The sequence below is a fragment of the Apodemus sylvaticus genome, chromosome 2, assembly GCF_947179515.1.
Source record: "Apodemus sylvaticus chromosome 2, mApoSyl1.1, whole genome shotgun sequence".
NCBI classification, from domain to species: domain Eukaryota; kingdom Metazoa; phylum Chordata; class Mammalia; order Rodentia; family Muridae; genus Apodemus; species Apodemus sylvaticus.
In genome coordinates, this window is record NC_067473.1 from 133,986,445 (window position 1) to 134,007,908 (window position 21,464).

The following is a 21,464-nucleotide window of genomic DNA, read 5'->3' on the forward strand; positions in this document are numbered from 1 at the left end:
TAAGAGCACATACTATTTTTGCAGAAGACTCAAGTTTAACTCCAAGCACTTAGAAGGGTAGCTCATAAGAACTTAGGACTCCAGCTCCAGCAGTTCTGATATTCTCTTCTAGTTTGCACAGACACTGCACACGTGCACAAACAAGCTAATGGACATATACATAACACTTATAAATAAAGTTAAAAATAAAATTTTAAAAAGTTAGAAGGGTACCTAAGATAAATATTTCTATCTCTGTGTTATTAAATTAATATAGTAATGAGGTGGAAGATATGTATTTTAATAATTTAAACATAATGCATTCATAATTTAAATATATATGCTATGCATTTACCTTGTGAGTATCACATATCTTCATATAAGTGACTATATTATATGTTATTGTTTTGTAAATAATACAAGTAACAGAAACCTTGGTAGCATTTATTTCCCAGGTGCATTTTTGTTATATAAAGGCAATTAAATATACTTTTCAGGAAATACTTTTCAAATAAATATCATAGAATAATTTCAGTGCTATATAAGTGAAAAATTACTGTCTCGGGATGAATAATATGCAGTAACTCAAAGAAAATCAATAATAAATCTATAAAAATTAATGAGTTAGTAAAGTAAGTTGTTTTAATGAATAATTTTACATGGCAGTTACAATATGCACTTTCTAATATTACTTTTAATTAATATACAAAATAGGAATTATGCTATTAGTTAGGTACCGCATAATGGATAGATTCTTGTGGTAATTATATAATGCTTAAATCTGGTTAGACACATTTATCATGTCAATTATTTGTTATTACTTTATGGTAGAAGCTTTAAAAATTCTTTTAGCCTTTTCATATATAGAACATGTAATTAACTAAAGTCATCTTATTCTGTGATTGCACCCCAGAGCCTACTTGTATGAAAGCATAAGTAACTATCCATTCCTAACCCTATGACAACACCTGCAACTTCCCCTCCCTCCTCTTTGATATCCACAGTTCTATTTTCAACTTCTAGAAAACTGGCATTTTAAAATTCCATATTAAAATTTTATTCTTACTAATTGTGATTGTGTGTCTGTGTGTGAGAGAGTAGGAATGCAAAGGCAGGTACCCAGGAGTCCAGACGAGGGCACTGGATCATCTGTAGCTGGAGTTACAGGTAGTTGTGAGCTGCCTGATGTGGGCAGAAACCTAGAATGCTCTGTAAGAGCATTGAATAGTATTAACTGCTGAGCTATCTCTCTAACCCTGGTAGCTGTATTCAAGAGATCATTAATTTTTATTTTCATATGCTCAATATCTTATTCTTAATGTAACACCCATATTGTAGCAAATAGCAGTACTCCATTACTCTTAGATGGCTCAAAAATATCCTCTTCTTGTGTAAGTAGCAATATTAGATGTGTGTGAGAGAGAAAGAGAGACAGAGAGACAGAGAGAGACACAGAGAGAGACAGAGATGGATGCATATGAGTATGTTTGTGTGTTCATTTAGACTTAGGTCTGTAAATCCCCACATTATGGACTGAGGCCATTTTCTCTGAATTCTGCTTAATGTATTGGCTAGTCTGACCAGGTGGCTTGCTTTGAGGATTTCCTGTTCCTGCCTCCCACACTAGATAACAGGTGGGCCACAGAGCTGCCTAGAATATACTTGGAATTGTATGCCCCCAGGTCTGTTCTTCATTCTGTCCAACAATCACTTTAGCCAGCGAGCTGTCTTTCCAGACTTACTTTTTGTTTTATTCTTTTTGGACAGCATCTTATCCTTTAGCCCAGGATGGTCTAAACTCAATTCACTAACTTTGGATGGACCTTGAAGTTGTATCCATCTTGCCTACTGTGGGCAATGGACATGGGCATACAGATTTTTGTTTGACATACTGATTTTAGTCAGAACACCAAGACAGGATTCTTGGATCCATCATATTAAATTGGTTGAGAAAATTACATACTGTTTGTATGTGGGCAAAATAATCTATAGTTTAAATAATATTCTACAGTTAGTCCTATTTTATTTATTATTAATATATGTGCAATGTGAAGAATAATATATTTCAATTAGGATACTTTTTTTTTGAGCCTATGAGTAAGGTACCTTGATCATATTCACCTTTCATTTTTCCCTTTCTCATGTTCCCTATATGTTCACCAGAGCAGGTTATTTCAGATTTTGTGATATGTTTAAGTCTTTCTGTGTTCAACTGATATGCAATTTTTGTTTCTGATTTGCTTTTGTGGTGGTCTTTCATTTCTGCTGAGCTTTTAGAATTACTTAGAAGTCTAAACATAACTTCTTTTCAAATATGCTATTTCTAAGTATCTTCTGTAATGCAGTGCTTTTTCTATCCTGTTGACTCTTGACTTCACTCTGTAAAACCTTTCTCATTTAGTGCAACTTGATATGTCTATTTTTACTTGTTTCTATGCTCTTAGAAACTGAAAACACATTGACCTTATGTTCTGTTATAATAGGCTAGTTCCAGGACTTACATTCAAGACATTAATATATTTGAGTTGAGTTTTTTTAGCTAAGGACATATAAAGATCCCCATTTGTATTTTGATATGGATAAAGTCAATTTCCCACTACCATGTGTTTAAAGCACTGCCCCTTTCCCAGAATATATTCTCACTAAATGTGTCAAAGTCATTTGGCTATGATTCAGCTGCCAATGAATGAGTTTGCTTCTGGAATTTCAATTCCATTCCATTGGACTGCACCTGTTTTTATGTCAATATCAAAATGCTTTGGCTATTAAAGCTTCGTGGTATGTTTTGAAGTCAAATAGCATAATTCTTCCAACTTTATTCATTGAAGAAATTACTTATTTTATTGTGGGCACTTGTGTGTGTATGTGCACACATGTATACCTCTCTCTCTCTCTCTCTCTCTCTCTCTCTCTCTCTCTCTCTCTCTCTCTCTGTGTGTGTGTGTGTGTGTGTGTTGTGTTGTGTTGTTTGTGCAGATGCATGTATTTGTGCAGTTCTATATAAATTTTTGAACATTTTACCAGATTTTTGTAGGGACTTTTCTTGGTATCATGATAGCCATTATATTAGATTATAGTACATTCGTAAAAAGCTTTGTGTTATATGAATCTCTTAATAGTATCACATTGTCCAGCCCTGAACATGAGATTTCTTTGCACTCTTCCATTTGGTACTCTTGTTTTGTTTGTTACTTTTATATTATTTCTCATTGTGGGTATTTTTTAAATTTATAGTTAATTTTTTATAGCTAGTATAAAGGGGGAGAGATCAGATGTTTTTATTTGTGCTTTTATAAGTGAGATTTGTTTTGATTTCAGGGTTACTTAATCCACTATTGAATTAAGCCAACAATAGTACTAAGTCTTATTTCATTGTTCCACAGCTTTCTCTTCAGAGTTTATTATTTGTGCATTTTATGTGGAGATTTTCATTTGTCTTGTCTTGTTGTCTGTGGAAGCATACCATCTGCAAAGAATGCCAGTTTGATTCTCTCAATTCTAATAGGGCTGTGCTTTAATTCATTGTCTTACCAGATTTTTCAGAAAAGAATAACAGAATTATGTGAAGCATAAGAGTAAAGGAAGACTCTTTTTACCACAGATAATTTTCTTTATTCAGTCAACAGTGGCTGTTTGTTGACGCCTGGCCCCATCTATGATGGAGACTAAAGTATTTGCTCCTGTGTTTCTTGTATGACTTTTTCTGTGCTTGTGTTTTTCAGAAAGCCTAAGTTAGTTTTATTTCTTGGAGTTTAGGCACTGTTTCATTTCTAAATAACCACATCTTTTGAAAAGTATCATTTCTATGTAATTTCTCCCATATTGAGATATTCTATATGCTCTGTTTTTGTCATTATTGCTCAGGGTTCATCTGAATACTTGGTGTTACTAGTTTCTAGAATGATCTGGAAAGTGCCTGGTAATATCAACCTAACTTCCAGTTTCTCCTAAAAAAAATGGGATAGACCTGGCTACCTTATTCTGTAGCTGACATATAGAGATGGTCTAAAAGAGTCCAACACATTCTAGTCACTGCACAGAGAATAATCTGCACTGAACCCTTATTTCATCATAGCAGGCCTAATGTTAAGTTGAATGTCTAATGCTGTTCTTAACACTCTTTCCCTCTTTCGGTCCCTGCCCCACCCCCCAGTCTCTTTATGGACTCATCTGTCATTCTCATTCCTCAGCTTTCTGAGTAAAGTGGTCTTTGTGCTTCATTTAATTTTATTTTTTATTGGATATTTTTATTTACATTTCAAATTATATCCCCGTTCCTTTCCCCACCTGAAACCCCTTATTCCATCCTCCCTCCCCCTGTTTCTATAAGGGTGTTCCCCCATCCACTCACATACCCACTCTCACCTCCCTGTCCTTGAATTCCCCTATACTGGGAGACTAATCGAGCTTTCACAGGACTAAGGGCCTCTCCTCTCATTGGCGCCCAACAAGGCCATCCTCTGCTACATATACAGCTGGAGCCATGGGTCCCTCAACGTTTATTCATTGTTTGGTAGTTTAGTCCCTGGAAGCTCTGGGGTATCTGGTTGTTTGATGTTGTTATTCCTATAGGGTTGCAAACCCCTTCAGCACCTTCAGTTCTTTCACTAACTCCTATATTGGGGACCCCGTGCTCAGTCCAATAGTTAGCTGCAAGCATCTGCCTCTATTTGTCAGGCTCTGGCAGAGCCTCTCAGGAGAGAACTGTATTAGGCTTCTGTGAGCAAGCATTTTTGGCATCCACAATAGTGTCTGCTTATGGTGACTGTGTATGGGATTGATCCCCAGGTAGGACAGTCTCTGGATGGCCTTTCCTTCAGTCTGTGCTCTACATTTTGTCTCCATATTTGCTTACATGAGTATTTTGTTCCCATTTTAAAGAAAGACCAAAGCACCCAGTCTTTGGTCTTCTTTCTTCTTGAGTTTCAGGTGGTCTGTGAATTGTATCTTGGGTGAATTGAGCTTTGGGGTTAATATCCATTTATTAGTGAATGCATACCATGTGTGTTCTTTTGTGATTGGGTTAGCACTCAGGATGATATTTTCTAGTTCCATCCATTTGCCTAAGAATTTCAAGAATTCATTGTTTTTAACAGCTGAGCAGTACTTCATTGTGTAAATGTACCACATTTTCTGTATCCATTCCTCTGTTGAAGGATATCTGGATTCTTTCCAGCTTCTGGCTATTATAAATAAGGCTGCTATGAACATAGTGAAGCATGTGTGTTTGTTATTTGTTGGAGAATCATTTGGGTATATGCCCAGGAGTGTTGTAGCTGTATCCTCAGGTAATACTATGTCCAATTTTCTGAGGAACTGCCAGAATTATTTCCAGAGTGGTTGTATCAGCTTACAATCCTACCAACAATGGAGGAGTAGTCCTCTTTCTCAACATCCTCACCAGTATCTGCTGTACCTTGAGTTTTTGATCTTAGCCATTCTGACTGGTGTGAGGCTGAATTTCAGGGTTGTTTTGATTTGCATTTTCCTGAAGACTAATGATATTAAACATTACTTTAGGTGTTTCATGGCCATTCAGTGTTCCTCAGTGGAAAATTATTTGTTTAGTTCTGTACGCCATTTTGACTAGGTTTATTTGATCCTCTAGTGTCTGCCTTTTTGAATTTTTTGTATATATTAGATATTAGCCCACTATCAAATTTAGAATTGGTTGTTCTACTCAAAGAATAAGCAGGCTGAGCAAGAAATTAGGGAAACAACACCCTTCACAATAGTCACAAACAATATTACATATCTTGGGGTCACTCTAACCAAGAAAGTAAAAGATCTGTATATTAAGAATTTCAAATTTCTGAAGAATGAAATCAAAGACAAAAAAATCTCAGACAATTAAAAATCTCCCATGCCCATGTATTGGAAGGATTAATATAGTAAAAATGGCCATTTTGACAAAAGCAATCTACAGATTCAGTGCAATTCTCATTAACATTCCAACTCAATTTTTCATAGAATTAGAAAGAGCAATTTGCAAATTCATTTAGAATAACTAAAAATCCAGGAGAGCAAAAACTATTCTTAACAATAACATAACTTCTGGGGGAATCAACATTCCTGACCTCAAGCTGTAATACAGAGCACAGTAACAAAAATTATATGGTATTGTTACAGAGACAGGATCAAAGACCCAGAAATGAGCTCACATACCTAGGGTACTTGATATTTGACAAAGGAGTAAAACCATCCAATGGAAAAAAGATAGCATTTTTAATAAACGGTGTTGGGTCAACTGAAGATCAGCATGTAGAAAAATATAAATCAACCCATACTTATCTCCTTGTATAAATTTCAAATCCAAGTAGATCAAGGACATCCACATATAACCAGATACACTGAAACTTATGGTGGAGAAAGTGGGGAAGAGTCTGGCTTATGCTCTATGGTCAAGAATCAACAGATGGGACTTCATAAAATTGCAAAGCTTCTGTAAGGCAAAGGATACTGTTAATAGGACAAAATGGTAACCAATATATTTGGAAAAGAGCATCTTTTTTATTTTGATGTCTTAAAAGCAGAACTATATTATTGTTCCTGTTTCTCTTGACATTTCTGTCAGATAATAGCATAAATGACTGTTTTTCTTCATACCTTGGGCATACAGTCCCTGGTGCTTTTACTCAGACACCAGCTTCCTCTCCCTCCACAACTATATTTTCAGCACAGAGCATAAGAAGTCTGTATAAATAAAAAAAGAATTGATTTGTAACTGCAACTCTAATAATACATTTTACTAAATATTGCCAGGGTCCATCCAGCACCAGTTTTTTGAGGAAAGCAGCAATGGTTATGTAGTCAGTAGCAAGGAAAAAGTTTATATATATTTTTCAATGCTTCTGTGATAACACTTTGCTAGTCCAAAAGCCATTGTCTTCTGGTAATAAAGTCTTTCTGTTAGCATTGGGAGATTAAAATAAAAGAAAGCTTAATCGTTAAGGTTCTCTTCTCTATACCTCAAGGACCTCAGACTGGCCAGGTAGGGGCCTTGGGACTCATTAACTCTTCATGAACCATAGAAAAAAGAAAAAATAAGTAAGTCATTTATACAGACAAGATATATACACTCTCATATATACACACGCTGGTCAGGCCAAACAACCTCTCTTATCAACTTTATAAGTGTTCATGCATATTTACATACATACACATATACCTACAATGTATGTATAGACAGACACAGACACATACATATATACAGATTTTGTTGATGGGACAGAGCCCCTCAAAGTTGCTCACATATATTTTTAAGGGTGAGGCAGAGTCTCCAAAGCCATACACACACATTCTGGATGTAGTGGACATGACTACATCAAATTTTATTATTGCTTTTACCTTTTTGTAACTTTTAGACAAAGCATCCTGTATGTAAGAATAAATTATGTTATGGGTAAAATGTTATATAAAATGGAGTTACAGAAGGATTTCAATAGTAAGTTCAAAGCAATGTGTCATTCTACAAGCTTGTGGTAAGTTCAAAGCAACAGTTTCACATGGCTTTTTCATAGTATGCACCTGTGGCTTCATCCTTGGACTTGAGCTTTAACACATGTTTTTCTTAAATTACAAATTTGTTCCAATCATATTTCTCTTTTTAGTTTAATTATGAAAGCTCATTTTATTCCTTATTTTGCAGCTTTTCCTTATTATTTAATGAGAAGTGGTTATATTCTATTCTTGACCTTAATATATTTCATCTTTTTGGCAAAATAACTGAAACAATCTCCTATAAAATTACTAAAATTACTTGAATCAAATCAGGAATTTTATAAAGCCATTAATTCATCTAAACAGCTTTAAGTCATGAAGGTTCACCTTAATATTCAGTTCACATTTATATCTGAAGGAAGTTTGCTCAATGGGGTGGGCTGATGCCAAGGAATCATTAGTTTATGTAACAGCAATAGGAAAAAGCATGTCAGCAGCAAGAAGTAAACCTTGGAAGAAGTCTGCTGGGACCTTGCCTCTCAGAGCTCGCCCATCGTTGGCCATGTGAAAAACAGTAGGCCATCTCCAGAAAACTTTATTTGCCTTTAGCCTTTCCTTTCTTATATGACTCTTGACAAGATACAATTATTTTCAATAACTATTATTTAGATACTCAAGTAATAAGGACTTAAGTCCATAGCTTGTTCATTCCACTTATTTTTACAGTCTTTATCTTCTCAAGTATTATGTAAAATATTACTAATAACCAAATTAATAAAGATAAAAATGCTTAGGTTGAATATTATATGTGGTTTAGCTCCAAATTCTACTCCTTTAATATAAATCAACTATATGATATAAATGACAATTATTTAGACACTTAAGTAATAAGAACTTAAGTCAATTGCTTCTTCATAACACTTATTCATCAAAGTATTCTCAAGTATTTAATGAAATATTACTAATATATATATATATATTATTGTCTATGAAAAATACGGTTACTTTGAAAAATTATGTATGTAGTCTGTCACCAAAACACAGTTACTCAATATTTATCACAGTTGATATTAAAAATTAAGCTGTTACCTTTAGTTGGCTGGTGAGATAATACCATCTTTTCCTATTGGATCTTACTGACAAGACCGCAGGGGAATTTTCTGGATGAATCTTTTTTTATTGTTTTTCAATATTGTTTCACAGTTCTAAATCCTCCATTTAATCAATTTCATAGTAGCATCTCTGTGTTTGTAGGAAAGATATCTTTCTTTTCTGTTTTCATTTCCCTTCTGTGTTTAAGTGAGGGCTTTGTAGGTCTTATTAAGAAGGAGTTGTCTCCTTGACTCCCCTTTCTTCTACCAAATTACTTGTGTTTGATAGTGTGGGATATCTTTCGATGTATGAATCATATGTAAGATCATAAAAACTGTGCTAAGTGGCATTCTAATGACTGAATTAATGTACTTCAAGAAGTTAAAAATTGGTGTACTGATTAAAATTTTCTCCCACTTGATAAAAAGAGTTTTAGAAGTTGTAAATAAAGTAATCTGTGCTCTGAAAATCTCAAGGTTTATTGATAGATATTTCTGTTGGATAAGAACTTGTTAAGTATTTATCTAAACTTTTTTTTTGATCCAGTCATCAAAGTAGTCATGGTGTGCATAATAATTTAAATACCAGATGTGTGTGCCAGAAACTACAACAATGACATACCCGATAAGATATACCTAGTGATACAATGGTTTTATTAATACTGTTGGATTAATCAACCACCTTTTTGCTTGGATATAATATCCACTTACTGAAGTAAAACCCATGCCTGGCACTGTGTTAAATTGGTCAAAGGTCTTTGGGATAACGCAATATATTATTCTATAAAAAGAAGATGACATTAAATAATTCCCAATGAATTACTGTTATACCCATAAATTAGAGCATATGTCAACCTTCACCAAAGGATTTTCTTCTTTCTCCTTTTAAAAGGTGGTGATTAACACAGAAAATCTTAACTGGTCAATTTGTAGAGAATAAGAGACTCTGGACTTCACAGCCTGTGGTGATTTGAATAAGAACAGTCCCTTGGAGGCTCTTGAATTTGTTTTTTGTTTGTTTGTTTGTTTGTTTGTTTTCTTTTAATTATTTTATTCGATATAATTTATTTACATTTCAAGTGATTTCCCCTTTTCTAGCCCCCCCACTCCCCGATAGTCCCTTCTCTTCCCCTGTCCTCCCTCCCACCCCGTCCCACTTCCCCATTCTGGTTTTGCCGAATACTGTTTCACTGAGTCTTTCCAGAACCAGGGGCCACTCCTCCTTTCTTCTTGTATCTCATTTGATGTGTGGATTATGTTTTGGGTATTCCAGTTTCCTAGGTTAATAACCACTTATTAGTGAGTGCATATCATGATTCACCTTTTGAGTCTGGGTCACCTCACTTAGTATGATGTTCTCTAGCTCCATCCATTTGCCTAAGAATTTCATGAATTCATTGTTTCTAATGGCTGAATAGTACTCCATTGTGTAGATATACCACATTTTTTGCATCCACTCTTCTGTTGAGGGATACCTGGGTTCTTTCCAGCATCTGGAAATTATAAATAGGGCTACTATGAACATAGTAGAGCATGTATCCTTATTACATGGTGGGGAATCCTCTGGATATATGCCCAGGAGTGGTATAGCAGGATCTTCTGGAAGTGAGGTGCTCAGTTTTCGGAGGAACCGCCAGACTGCTTTCCAGAGTGGTTGTACCAATTTGCAACCCCACCAGCAGTGGAGGAGTGTTCCTCTTTCTCCACACCCTCTCCAACACCTGCTGTCTCCTGAATTTTTAATCTTAGCCATTCTGACTGGTGTAAGATGAAATCTTAGGGTTGTTTTGATTTGCATTTCCCTAATGACTAATGAAGTTGAGCATTTTTTAAGATGCTTCTCTGCCATCCGAAGTTCTTCAGGTGAGAATTCTTTGTTTAACTCTGTACCCCATTTTTTAATAGGGTTGTTCTGTTTTCTGGAGTCTAACTTCTTGAGTTCTTTATATATATTGGATATTAGCCCTCTATCTGATGTAGGATTGGTGAAGATCTTTTCCCAATTTGTTGGTTGCCGATCTGTCCTCTTGATGGTGTCCTTTGCCTTACAGAAACTCTGTAACCTTATGAGGTCCCATTTGTCAATTCTTGCTCTTAGAGCATACGCTATTGGTGTTCTGTTCAGAAACTTTCTCCCTGTACTGATGTCCTCAAGGGTCTTCGCCAGTTTCTTTTCTATTAGCTTCAGAGTGTCTGGCTTTATGTGGAGGTCCTTGATCCATTTGGATTTGAGCTTAGTACAAGGAGACAAGGATGGATCAATTCGCATTCTTCTGCATGCTGACCTCCAGTTGAACCAGCACCATTTGTTGAAAAGGCTATCTTTTTTCCATTGGATGGATCAAGTGGCCATAGGTGTGTGGGTTCATTTCTGGATCTTCAATCCTGTTCCATTGATCCTCCTGCCTGTCACTGTACCAATACCATGCAGTTTTTAACACTATTGCTCTGTAGTATTGCTTGAGGTCAGGGATACTGATTCCCCCAGATTTTCTTTTGTTGCTGAGAATAGTTTTAGCTATCCTGGGTTTTTTGTTGTTCCAGATGAATTTGATAATTGCTCTTTCTAACTCTGTGAAGAATTGAGTTGGGATTTTGATGGGTATTGCATTGAATCTGTATAGTGCTTTAGGCAAAATGGCCATTTTAACTATATTGATTCTACCGATCCATGAGCATGGGAAGTTTTCCCATTTTTTTGAGGTCTTCTTCCATTTCCTTCTTCAGAGTCTTGAAGTTCTTGTCATACAGAACTTTCACATGTTTGGTAAGAGTCACCCCAAGATACTTTATACTGTTTGTGGCTAATATGAAGGGGGTCATTTCCCTAATTTCTTTCTGAGCCTGCTTATCCTTTGAGTATAGGAAGGCCACTGATTTGCTGGAGTTGATTTTATAACCTGCCACTTTGCTGAAGTTGTTTATCAGCTGTAGGAGCTCTCTAGTGGAGTTCTTTGGGTCACTTAGGTAGACGATCATGTCGTCTGCAAATAATGATAGTTTGACTTCTTCCTTTCCAATTTGTATCCCTTTGACCTCCTTATGTTGTCGAATTGCCTGAGCTAGTACCTCAAGTACAATATTGAAAAGATAAGGAGAAAGGGGGCAGCCTTGTCTGGTCCCTGATTTCAGTGGGATTGCTTCAAGTTTCTCTCCATTTAGTTTGATGCTGGCTACCGGTTTGCTGTATATTCCTTTTACTATGTTTAGGTATGGGCCTTGAATTCCTGTTCTCTCCAAGACTTTAAGCATGAAGGGATGCTGAATTTTGTCAAATGCTTTTTCAGCATCCAATGAAATGACCATGTGGTTTTGTTCTTTGAGTTTGTTTATGTAGTGGATTGTATTGATGGATTTCCGTATATTGAACCAACCCTGCATTCCCGGGATAAAGCCTACTTGATCATGGTGGATGATTGTTTTGATGTGTTCTTGGATTCGGTTGGCAAGAATTTTATTGAGTATTTTTGCATCGATGTTCATAAGGGAAATTGGTCTGAAGTTCTCTTTCTTTGTTGGATCTTTGTGTGGCTTTGGTATCAGCGTAATTGTGGCTTCGTAGAAGGAATTGGGTAGTGTTCCTTCTGTTTCTATTTTGTGGAATAGTTTGAAGAGTATTGGTGTTAACTCTTCTTTGAAGGTCTGGTAGAATTCTGCACTGAAGCCATCTGGTCCTGTGCTTTTTTTGGTTGGAAGACTTTCTATGACTCCTTCTATTTCTTTAGGCATTATGGGACTGTTTAGATGGTCTAGTTGGTCCTGATTTAATTTTGGTATTTGGTATCTGTCAAGGAAATTGTCCATTTCCTCCAGATTCTCCAGTTTTGTTGAGTACAGGCTCTTGTAGTAGGATCTGATGATTTTTTGGATTTCCTCAGTTTCCGTTGTTATATCTCCCTTTTCATTTCTAAGTTTGTTAATTTGGATACTTTCTCTGTGCCCTTTGGTCAGTCTGGCTAAGGGTTTATCTATCTTGTTGATTTTCTCAAAGAACCAGCTCCTGGTTTTGTTGATTTTTTGTATGGTTCTCTTTGTTTCTACTTGATTGATTTCGGCCCTGAGTTTGATGATTTCCTGCCTTCTACTCCTCCTGGGCGAAATAGCTTCTTTTTGTTCTAGGGCTTTCAGGTGTGTCATTAAGCTGGTAATGTATGCTCTCTCCATTTTCTTTTTGGAGGCACTCAGGGCTATGAGTTTTCCTCTTAGCACTGCTTTCATTGTGTCCCATAGATTTGGGTATGTTGTGTTTTCATTTTCATTATGTTCTAAAAAGTCTTTAATTTCTTTCTTTATTTCTTCCTTGACCAAGGTATCATTGAGTAGAGTATTTTTCAGTTTCCACGTGTATGTGGGTTTTCTGGTGCTAGTTGGTAGAAGTTTTTGGTTAGGTTAGAGGCATGGTCTTGTTGGATGAGGTATTTCACTAGAGGCAGGATGTAAGTTTTTAGGAGACTTCCACTATATCCAATCTCTGTGCCACAACTACCTATGGATCAAATTATAAGCGCTCCAGGACCATTCCTGTCTACCTGGTGCCATACTTGTCTCATAGTGGCCTTGAAATCTAATTCTCTGAAACTGTAAGCTTCAAATTAACTGCTTTCTTTTATGAATTGCCTTAGTCATAATGGTTTACCATAGCAATAAAAAAGTAACTTAGTGTTGTAAATATGCCATAATATTATATTCCATAGGCTAAGTCCTAAAGTCTTCATGGAAAAGCGGGAAAAATGTTACAACCAGAAGTAGTGGATAACATTAGAGAAACAGTTTTCCCTAAGAAGAGGCTGATTACACACAGATATACTCACAGAGAGTATGCTAGAATGCATAAGACATGTGCAAATTCAAGCCAGATAAAATTCCTGCAATGGTGGACATGAAATCTTAGCGTTTGCTGACAAATTTTTAGAAATAACAAATATAAATATAACCTTAAAATTGAACAGATCTGGAGAGTTAACTGATTGCTTCAAAAGACTAAAGCCCTCTCCATGTAGGTTAGAGATTAAGCATCAATCTCTACCTTCAGCAATTCTAAGCATAATTGTTCCATGGCTTTGAACACAGTCTGTATGTGTGTGTGTCTGTAGAGCCTCATCATTTGTCTATTACACATACCTTTTATAAGCACAGACACTGCATCTATCTACCGTTCTTCCCTGTACTGGTGACAGAGAGTAAATGGACTGGTGTATATGTCATCATATATAATGTGTTAGCTGTTATTCCTGCATATGTCATCATAAACGAGTTTGCTGTTATTCCTGGCTAACTCACAAAACAGGCCCTTAGAACTTGCTTATTGAGTTCACTGGAAAGTGAAAAACAAAGTAAAACAAAGTGGAGAAGTAGACAGTGCACAGACATTTTTGTTATTTAATTTTAGTGAGACAAATGAAGACAGTGGCGCCATTTATTTGGAGATGCCCTCCAGTGCTGTTCCAGAACAGAGTGCCAAAAGGGTACTTTGTTCATTCTGCTTGTGTTTTATTTCTCTAGTATTTTGAGACCCAGAACAATGGAAAATAGAAAATTCTACTATTTCTTGGAAGGTTTATGTTTTTCCAAACTTCATTTGAAAACTTATTCCCCGCTGTGGTAGTGCAAGTAGAGAAACACGCCCTTGCTGTATTGCACATACACCCTTATGCTTATCCACACCCTCATGCTTAATATCTTGGCCTCCACAATATAAACAAAAAAATTTGTCTTTTTCATTAATTTTTCACTGCCAATTATTTTATATCATCATAATTATACTCTAATCTACCCCTGTAAATATACTAGGTATCTAGAGTCAGAAAACACAGGTGACTAATACAGAATCTTTAATCTAGCTAGTTCCAACTGCACAAATTCCTGGGGGATAGCTGAGCATGGCAATACATGTGTGTCGTTCATGTACTTATGAGATTCTGACAAGAGTGCTCAGACCTCATGGTCAGTCTGGATAGTATAGGGGTAACCTGTTCTTAAGGCAGAAAGTAATGGAGAAACATTAACTCTAGTGACCTAGTGATTTTTTTTTAACCAGGTTAGCTGACATTAAAAGAGAAACTTTTTAAATTTGCTGTTTCTGTAGACACATGTAGAGTCCCAAATTGTCTGGTTTTCTGATGAGGTTTAAGAGAAAGTGTCTCAACAAATTTATTTAATCTGCATGAGTAATTATATAAAATTTTATAGTTTTATGCATTATAAAACGATCCTGTCAATGTTTGTCTTATGAGCTGACTTAAGACAATAGGCAAAGTAAAAACGTTAGAGAGATTAAGTTGGGGTTGAAATGGGGCTGTTACAATGATGTTCAGGTCCCACAGAGGAGATAAAGAGTCATCAGGGAGGAATGAATTAGACACAGGGTTTGGGGGAATGTTGAAGCCTGACTGGCTGGCAGTAGACTGAATTCAGTAGGCAGCGATAGATACATGTGGTTCTAAAACATAGATCATATCAGTTTTGTCTCCAGATATGTCTTACCTTTCTCTTAGTCATAAGTTCAATAATAATTGATAAATCATGATAGAATAGAATTATCTTATACAATAATTTTCACTTATGAACCCCATAACCCAATATTTAATAATATTATGGTTTCAAGGGCAACAGACAGAAATAAATTCTCCAAGCCATTCTGGATAGATTGCTATGTCCCAAGCAGTGTGCTATCAACTTTTAATGGTCAAAGTGCTAATTGTTATTAGGCCCATGAAAAATTTTCAGGCCAAATAAGGTGCAATTATTATTCAATTTCTGCCCTACTACATTGTTTATATCTTGGTCGAATATATTTCCATGTCTACTCTTGGTATTCTATTGTTCCTTGATCATACAATGCTACAATGGTTCTGCACGTTCTAGCATTTCTAAGAACATAGGTCTTAATACTTCATTCTTTTATCATTTTTTCCATGCCATTCCTTGTCCATCAGTATAATCTCCTGTGTATGGCAAACATAACTCTAGCACATATAACTTTGTTGATGCATTTTTTTTATGTGGAGGAGCATGCCATATGTGATACCCAGTCTTATATGCCTGAGTGTACAGTAAGAAGAGGTTTTCTGTCTGATGTGCCTCCAACACTTATAGCCCAATGAATCTTGTTTACCCTTTTAAGTTTACTTTGTTCTGATTATCTTGTTTCTTAGTAAGTACAGAGGCAGATTTCCAAGAGTCAGAGCCTCATAAGGGGATCTCTGGTGTCTTTATTTGAGTCATAACCTCCGGGGCATAAGGAAGACCTTCAAACAGGCCAGACAAGGATATCACTCTAAAAGTGGAAAGGATAATAAGCTCAGGACGTTTTCAAGGAAGCTTAGAAGCACACTCCTGGGAGAAGGTGTAAGTGATTCATCAGAAATTTACTATCAACCAATATGCCCAAGTTGTACAACTATTAAAAGGCCTCAAGCAAGCAACACACAGAGATCAAGATAAAGAGGGGAGGAACGCACACAGTGAGTGCATCTTTTGGCTCACCTTTACTGGAACTTTGTCAAGCAGCTGTGCTGGTTTTGTGACTTCTGCTTCTCATACTAGATATTGTTATGCCAGTAGAGAAAACCAACTTAGGCATTATTCTAAGGGGAAGGTATATGCAATAAAAAAAATCATCCTCAAGAAAGTGGTAAAAAGCTTAGAGATTTCTTTGTTGATTTTTCGTTTGGATGACTTAACTAGAGATTAGAGTGAGTATTTGAAATAACTTATTATCACTATAAAAGGTAACCCAAGAGTACTTTCACCTTTCTTGCACTTGTTTTCTGTACTATGCCTCTCAGTTTGTGGATGTCTTTACCAATAAAGTATGTTCTTGGGATAATACAAAGTCTGGTGTATTTTTAATCCAGCCAGCCTACCTATGTATCATTAAGTGGAGGATTGAGACCATTTGTGTTAAGGTTGCTACTGACAGAAGCTTTACTAATTTCTGTAGTTTAATTGGCTGTAGTCTAGTTTTTGGCTGGTTACAATAAGGTAAGGTTTTTTGTTTATTTTTGTTCTTGTTTGTTCATTCTTTTTTTAATTGTTGTCTTAGTCAGGGTTTCTATTCCTGCACAAACATTATGAACAAGAAGCAAGTTGGGGAGGAAAAAGGGTTTATTCAGCTTATACTTCAACATTGCAGTTCATCACTAAAGGAAGTCAGGACCGGAACTCAAGCAGGTCAAGAAGCAGGAGCTGATGCAGAGGCCATGGAGGGATGTTTCTTACTGGCTTGCTTCTCCTGACTTTCTCGGCCTGCTCTCTTATAGAACCCAAGAGCACCAGCCCAAAAGTGGTACCACCCACAAGGGGCCCTCCTCCCTTGATCACTAATTGAGAAAATGCCCCACAGCTGGATCTCATGGAGGCACTTCCCCAACTGAAACTCCTTTCTCTGTGATAACTCCAGCCTGTGTCAAGTTGACACACAGAACCAGCCAGTACAATTGACCCCTTGTCAACTTGACACGCAAACACATCACTATTAAGCCTCAACCCTTACTTTCTAATTCATCCCCAAGATCTAAATTACTTTAAAAGTCCCACAGTCTTTACATATTAAAAGTTCAATCACCTTAAAATGTCTAATATCTTTAAAATTCAAAGTCTTTTAAAAATTCAGTCTTTTAACTGTGGGCTCCACTAAAATACTTTCTTCCTTCAAGAGGGAAACATATCAGTCACAACCAAAAGCAAAACTCAAACTCTAATGGTTCAATGCCTGGTATCCAACTTACAATCTTCTGGGCTCCTCCAAGGGTGTGGGTCACTTCTCCAGCTCTGCCCTTTGTAGCACGCAGCGTGTCTTCTAGGCTCCAGCTGCCTGTACTCCACTGCTGCTGCTGTTCTTGGTGGTCATCTCATGGCACTGGCATCTCCAAAATGCTGCTCACTTCTACTGTAATTAGGCTTCACCAATAGTCTCTCATAGGCTCTCTTCATGGTGGCAAGCCTCTGCTCCTATGCATGACCCCTTCAAGTCCTGGGCCATCAATTGCAATTGAGGCTGCACCTTCACCAATGGCCTTCCGTGGCCTCTCACTGTGCCAAGAGCCTCGGCTGCTCTTCATGACCCCTTCATGCCTTCAAAACCAGTACCATCTGGGTGACTCTTACACAGTACCAAGTCCTGTCACAGCACAAAATACAACTGTGGCTATCTCTGGAACACACTCTCTGTGCTCTCAGAATACACTTCCAAGAATATTTCATCTCAGTGATGCTGGTCTCTTCTTAATCACCGCTAATTTCTTAGCTCCGGCTAACCAGCATCAATAGTCCCAGTAACACAAAGGTTTGCCTTAGTGGTTCTGGTATCTTATTACTTACATCTGATTCTTCAGTCCTAGCTAACCAAAACCACAGAATCTTCACAATCAAAACATAGCCACTGTAAGAGTCTTTAATCTTCCCTCTGAAATTTCACAAGCCAGGCCCCCATCTTTTGCACTGTTCTTAACATTGTCTTCCAAGCTCCTACAGAACTTTCCACCGAGCTCTTAATATTCTAATGGCTTTTCTAGCTCAAAGTTCCAAAGTCCTTCCACAGTCCTCCCCCAAACATGGTCAGGTTGTCACAGGAATACCCCACTACGCTGGTACCAATTTGTCTTAGTCAGGGTTTCTATTCCTGCACAAACATCATGACCAAGACGCAAGTTGGAGAGGAAAGGGTTTATTGAGCTTACACTTCCACATTGCAGTTCATCACTAAAGGAAGTCAGGACTGGAACTCAAGCAGGTCAGGAAGCAGGAGCTGATGCAGAGGCTATGGAGGGATGTTTCTTACTGGCTTGCTTCCCCTGGCTTGCTCAGCCTGCTCTCTTATAGAATCCAAGAGCACCAGCCCAAAGGTAGTACCACCCACAAGGGGCCCTACCCACTTGATCACTAAATGGGAAAATGCTCCACAGCTGGATCTCATAGAGGCACTTCCCCAACTGAAGCTCCTTTCTCTGTGATAACTTCAGCCTGTGTCAAGTTGACACACAAAACTAGCCAGTACAATTGTCTCTCCTATATTTTCAGGGGTTTTCTGGTTTACTGTTTTGAATACAGTAGATTCCTTCCTGACTTTTGTTCAGCCAGTTATTTGACAGGAATTCCTGCTTTCTTTGTTCTTGTTATTGAGACTGTCTTTATTAACTCTGTGAGTTATTGATGATGGATCTGATATTATTCTACCTTTGTAGGTGAATTGACGCTTTGCTTTCATAGTTTTTACTTTGTGTGCTTAACATTTTCACTATATCATAGAAAGTCTCTTCTATATTCATATTTAATGGATGTTGTCTTCTGCATGAATTTCTATTTTTTCTTCTAGATTTTAAGACAATCATTTTTTTCTATTTTTCTCTTTTTGAGATTTATATTTTTATTTGTTTTATTTTATTTCACTTTTTTATTTTTTATTCGATATATTTTTTATTTACATTTCAAATGATTTCCCCTTTTCTAGCCCCCCACTCCCCAAAAGTCCCAAAAGCTCCCTTCTCTCCCCCTGTCCTCCCACCCACCCCTTCCCACTTCCCCATTCTGGTTTTGCCCTATACTGCTTCACTGAGTCTTTCCAGAGCAAGGGGCCACTCTTCCTTTCTTCTTGTACCACATTTGATGTATGGATTATGTTTTGGGTATTCCAGTTTTCTAGGTTAATATCCACTTATTAGTGCGTGCATACCATGAGTCACCTTTTGAGTCTGGGTTACCTCACTTAGTATGATGTTCTCTAGCTCCATCCATTTGCCTAAGAATTTCATGAATTCATTGTTTCTAATGGCTGAATAGTACTCCATTGTGTAGATATACCACATTTTTTGTATCCACTCTTCTGTTGAGGGATACCTGGGTTCTTTCCAGCATCTGGCAATTATAAATAGGGCTGCTATGAACATAGTAGAGCATGTATCCTTATTACATGGTGGGGAATCCTCTGGGTATATGCCCAGGAGTGGTATAGCAGGATCATTTTTTATCTATGTGATCTTATACCATTTATTTTCTTCTGCTGTTAAACACCTTTTTTTTTTGTCTTTTTTTTTTATTTGATATAATTTATTTACATTTCAAATGATTTCCCCTTTTCTAGCCCCCCCCACTCCCCGAAAGTCCCGTAAGCCCCCTTCTCTTCCCCTGTCCTCCCTCCCACCCCTTCCCAGTTCCCCGTTCTGGTTTTGCCAAATACTGTTTCACTGAGTCTTTCCAGAACCAGGGACCACTCCTGCTTTCTTCTTGTATCTCATTTGATGTGTGGATTATGTTTTGGGTATTCCAGTTTTCTAGGTTAATAACCACTTATTAGTGAGTGCATACCATGATTCACCTTTTGAGTCTGGGTTACCTCACTTAGTATGATGTTCTCTAGCTCCATCCATTTGCCTAAGAATTTCATGAATTCATTGTTTCTAATGGCTGAATAGTACTCCATTGTGTAGATATACCACATTTTTTGTATCCACTCTTCTGTTGAGGGATACCTGGGTTCTTTCCATTTATTTTCTACATTGATTTTGGATGCAGTAATTCATGAGATTTTTCCTCAATCTAAATTATCCTTCTTTTCTGATTGAATTAATCCTTATATTGGAATGGCAAGGGTGAATTTTGATCTAGAAAGTTCAAAATGATGCAAAACTTCAATGTCTTTCTTGTTCTGTGCATTGGACGGCATTTTAATGCACTCTTCTTCAAACAAACTTCCTCTTTTCTCTGAAGCCTTGTAGTCTATGGTGTCTGCTGCATATAACTTTACATATAGAACTTTAAAATATTAGAATCTACAGATAATAATGTTTGCATTGACAGCACATATACTTTATTTTCAGCAACACAGAGAAGATTAGCAATAGCTCCTGTACAAGGACAGCACTCACACTTCTAAAGCATTCCTTATTTTTTATTATAGTTCCTTACAAAAAATATCAAAAATACCATAAAGCAATTTTGTGAAATGTTTAGAAGAGAAATAAATAAATGCTATATTATAGTTTTGCATGTTCCCTGGAGTATATGACCCAGAATCTTATAGTGCTTCTTGAACTGTGCTCAGGAAATTTTCTGTGTTCATCTCTATTCTTGCTTATCTTTTTGAGACTTGAAGCTCTGTATAGTGCCTCTAAGCACAACCTTGATCACTGAAAGTAGATTGAAAGTACTGATTCAGGGCCTTTATTAGAGTTTAGCATAGGACAAGTAACATAGTACTCAATAAATGTTGGCAATTACTAAATAAGTAACATGATATTAATCATGGGTAAATCAAGTTGCTTAAAATGTGACAAAAATATATGCCTTACAAGAAATTAGGATATAATATTTTTTGATGATTTATGAATTAAGGTAACCTGTAACGAAGGGATTTATAATTAGAGTGATAGTAATTCACAACTTCCAACTTGAGAAATTAGGGTCTCTGCAAGACAGAAGATGGATTTGTGAAGTGAGAATGTCTTAGAAAATGCAGAATTAATGAGACATTCAGGAGTAAGATGGATGAAAATGCATTGCATCAATGCATAAAAACAGCGGGGGTCATATTGAGCGTCCTGCTCAAATAAACTAAGCACACAAACTTGCAAACTTTATGTTTTAAAAATGATAGTGTGTTTTTGTTTGGAGGCAGAGATGGGTGGGGCTGTACAAATTCCAGACCATCCAGAGACACATAGTAAGATCTTGTCTGTAAATAAATAACGTGAACAAATAAAAAATGAGAGTATGTATCCTGTCATATTTTCTACGGAATTAATTGTTGCAAAATATTTTAGTGAAATGCTAATCAGAAGATTTCACACATTTAAGGTGAGAAAGAGAAAAATTGTCACTGGCATCCTGAAGCTAGCCTGGTATGTTCTCCCAGCAAAAACTTGGCATTTTTTCTACTGGTTATGGTCTCAGTCAGGACTCAATTTTCCCATCATGGACTTAAACTTTTACACAACATGTCCTCCCTGTATTCTTATG

At 36.8% G+C, this 21,464-nt stretch overlaps 1 non-coding gene across 1 annotated transcript; it reads left to right on the plus strand.

Annotated features, from left to right (window-relative positions):
• The first annotated feature begins 20,292 nt into the window (after positions 1–20,292).
• Positions 20,293–20,398, plus strand: LOC127679483 (U6 spliceosomal RNA). Its single transcript, XR_007976792.1, has one exon. It is a non-coding gene; the product is annotated as a U6 spliceosomal RNA (small nuclear RNA).
• Positions 20,399–21,464: the final 1,066 nt, after the last annotated feature.